The following is a 3,944-nucleotide window of genomic DNA, read 5'->3' as shown; positions in this document are numbered from 1 at the left end:
ATGAATAGTTAAGACCCATATATACAAGTCTTAGGAGGACACCAAAGCCCAGAAATGACCATAAGTAAGTCAAACAGCTTGCACAAGTTCGGGTCCAAAAACTGGCCGAACCTAAAATGACCTAAAGTGACCTAAAATGACTAATTTTGGTGCAATTTGACCAGCAACAGTAAAATGACCATAACTTGGTCTACAGAACTCAGAATGACCTGAAATTTTGCCCCACGTTCCATAAGACATAGATATACAAGTTTGTAGTTTTGACCGAAACCCGAAAACCGAGGAAACTAGGTCGTCCGGCTAGGTTAAACTAGTATCCCGGAATTCAACAAATTGCAAGAAAATGCAGTATACACGGAAATGAAATTGGTAACATGTACCAACCCTAAAAGACTATCGAATGTGACATATTAGTAACACTAAAACTTAATTTACCTTGAACGCATCGAGGGTCGATATATTAGGTTGATTAAGCAAATATTAGCTTTCAGTGAATTACTTATCAAGCATTATCGATAGAGACAATTTAATTTAGTACTGAAACACTTCAAATTGTGTTTCTCAGTTAGTAAAGACTCAGGGAAAGGGAAGGAAACACTGAGTCCAGACCAGGAGACAATTATCAGAGGTTTGTACACAACAACTATTTCTTTTGAATTTTTCAATTGAAATGAATTATGACTATTTGTACATTATTGTTTTAAATTGTGAAAATGTGTTTGAATGGATATTTATCGCTTGAAAAGCACTGTAAATGGTTTGAAATTGTGAGAAATTGTTTGAATGATATTGATGGATACTTATTGATTGAAAAGCATTGGAAATGGTTTGAAACCACATCTATCATGTATATTGATTGTATTCCTCGCTAGCTTGTCTAGTGGGACGAATTGAATTCCCTCTCTGGTTGAAGTGTTGAGGTGTGTGCCTGTTGAGAACGAATAGAATGAGTACTCATATTTTTGCTAGCTAGCTATGTTATTCCTCATTAGTCATCGACTTTTGGGACGAATTGAACTTTGGAACATGATTAAGTTGTGTGTGTGATTTATTGATATGTATTATGAGATTGTGAAATGGAGTTAAATTCTTATTGACACTCACTGTCTTTTGAATTTAATCATGATTTGATTTATTGAAATTATTATTGCGATATTGAGAAATGGAGTTTAAATTCTTGTTGACATTTACTATCTTGAAATTAGCTATGGTTTTGAGTATCCATCATTTATTTAACTTATGAATTGTGATTTAAAGTTGTATTTGGTTAATGTTGTGCACCACTGAGACATTGTCTCAGCGATAGCTTTTTATTGCTGTCGCAGGTAGACAGACAGACAGGGCAGCAGACTAGGCTGCTAGTACACCCAGCGAGAGATTTTTCGGGTATAACGAGTATACCACATTTTGCATTTTGTACTGTAATGTATGACCACTGTATGTATATATTGTTTTTGGTTTTGAGTAGTTGTAAATTAAAATTATACATTGAAGTTGTAAAGTAAATTATGAGTTATTTTGACTTGTAAAAATTGTATTATATTTCTTTTATCTCAGTCTTTGAAAAATTAGTGTGGATTTGAGTTGAGAAATATGTTGTGTTGAGAAATATGTTGGAGTGGAGATTTGGAAATATATTGAAGTGCTTTTTACAGGTTTTCTGAAGAACTGTTTTTTCCAAAATACAGATGGCACTCTGCCAAAATTTTTACAGAAAATTTCTAATGGTCCAAATGTGTTAGTTCTATCACTTCAGTTCAAAAAGGTTTTTAACACCTGTAAATAGTGCTCACCACTGTAAAAGAAGTAAGAAAAGTTTTTTTTTTTAAAATCCCTTGTAGTGTATTTAATGGGTTATCAGTAGACGGAGTTGTTAATTCATTAGGTATACTACGGGATCATGTTATGCCTTACAGAGGGGTAGGGTGTGACATGTTTTAGTGGTATCAGAGCAAAGTTTTTAAATTCTGTTTTCACCTGTTGTTTGAATATTCTTTCTTCATAGTACAACTGCTCAATATCATTGTTTAATACATACAGTACATTACATTATAAATATGCACTAACGGGAGGAAATCTCCTTGTGTTATTTGTTCAGGAGATCTAAAATCCTCGCATTGACTATGGAAGAGGGTGATCGTTCAGTCGATCAATCTATTGAGGCTGAGGTGCAAGGGGATGCCCTGTGCCTACATAATGTCGATGGTTTAGACACCGGCCCAGCATCACGCATTTTCTTGTTCGGTTGCTTAGCGGATGGTCGCAATGTTCCAACAAATGGTGGTAATGTGCCTACTCGAGTCCCAATACGCACACCGGTGGTACAACCACGATCTCTGCTAGGCGAGATGACAAATTGATGAAATATAGGGCTACAGAGTTCAAGGGGACAATAGATCCTCTAGAGGCTGAACAGTGGTTAGAGAGGATGGATAGGGTATTCAAGAAACTGCATTGCACGGAGGAGCTCAGATTTGAATACTCTGTATCTTTTCTACAGAGGGATGCTTATGACTGGTGGAAAACCATTCCCCACAGTCTAGTAGAACCTGCAGTGCTAACATGGAATGACTTTCTCAGGGAATTCAGACAAAAATATGTCCCTGATGCTTATGTAGACTAGAAGCTATAAGAGTTCCTAAGTCTGAAACAGGGGAGCAGATCAGTGGCTGAGTATGAAAGAGAATTTTCCTGCCTAAGCCATTATGCAGTAAGTCTACTTTCTACCAGCAGGGAGAGATGTAAGAGGTTTGAAACTGTCTTAAAGCCCAGTATCAGATTAAAAGTAGTCAGATTCAAACACACTAACTTCTCTGAACTTATTTCTCAAGCCCTAGAGTTGGAAAGAATTGAGTCTGAAGCTGCTCCTGAGAAAAAGAAATTAGAGAAGACTGAGAAAGAGGGAAAATCAGTAGAACAGAGTTCCAGTGGTCCTACTGGAAAGAGGAAGAATCATGGGGGACACAGCAGAGGTGGCAAGAAGTGCAGTAGGGAAGATATTCGGAATGAAGCCTCCTCTATCCAGTCGTGAGTACCAGAGGTTCCTACCCTCCCCGCCAATGTGAAACCTGTGGAAGAAATCATGGTGGGATATGCTATAAGGCTATTGGAGCCTATTATAACTGTGGAGGCACAGGACACTTTGCCAAGGACTGCACCAGTAGTCGCAGAGTTGGACCACCTCCTACTACTGCAGCAGGGTCAGTTCAGAGCCCTATCACTAGAAGTTCACAACCACCTAGCAGAGGTAGAGGCAGGGGTAGAGGTAGCCCAGCAGGCAGCCAAGGCACAGTGAAACATTCAGAGCAAGACAGTGTTCCGGTCAGAGTCTATGCAATGAGACAGAGGGAAGAGGCCGAGAAATCTGACGTTGTGGTTGGTACCTTCTCAACTTTTAATCAAGATGTGTTTGTGTTATTTGATCCGGGTTCTACCCATTCTTATATGAGTGCTAGCATCATTGATTGCATTGCTGTTCCACGTACAAAAATGGACTTTGAGGTGCTAGTAACAAGTCCACTAGGACAGGAAGTCAGGGTTAAAGAATGTATAGAGATTGTCCTGTGGTGATCCAAGTACACACTTTTCTATCTGACTTCATTGAAATGCCCTTCAGAGATTATGACATTATCTTGGGCATGGATTGGTTAGCTAGGCATCATGCCATGATTGACTGTAGGCTGAAGACAGTCATTTTTGGTCTCCCTCAGTACAGTGATGTGGTAATACATGGGGAGAGGCAGTTATTGCCATCAAACATCATTTCGGCTGCACTAGCCAGAAAAATGATCAGAAAGGGGTGTGAAGCATACTTGGCACATGTGGTAGACACCCAAGTGAGGAGTCCAGCATTGAAGGACATCCCTACAGTATATGACTTTCCAGATGTGTTTCCTGATGAATTGCCAGGATTACCTCCGGAAAGAGAAGTGCAGTTTGAAATT

Source organism: Hevea brasiliensis, chromosome 9 (assembly GCF_030052815.1).
Source record: "Hevea brasiliensis isolate MT/VB/25A 57/8 chromosome 9, ASM3005281v1, whole genome shotgun sequence".
Lineage (NCBI taxonomy): Eukaryota > Viridiplantae > Streptophyta > Magnoliopsida > Malpighiales > Euphorbiaceae > Hevea > Hevea brasiliensis.
Note: the sequence above shows the minus strand (reverse complement) of the source record.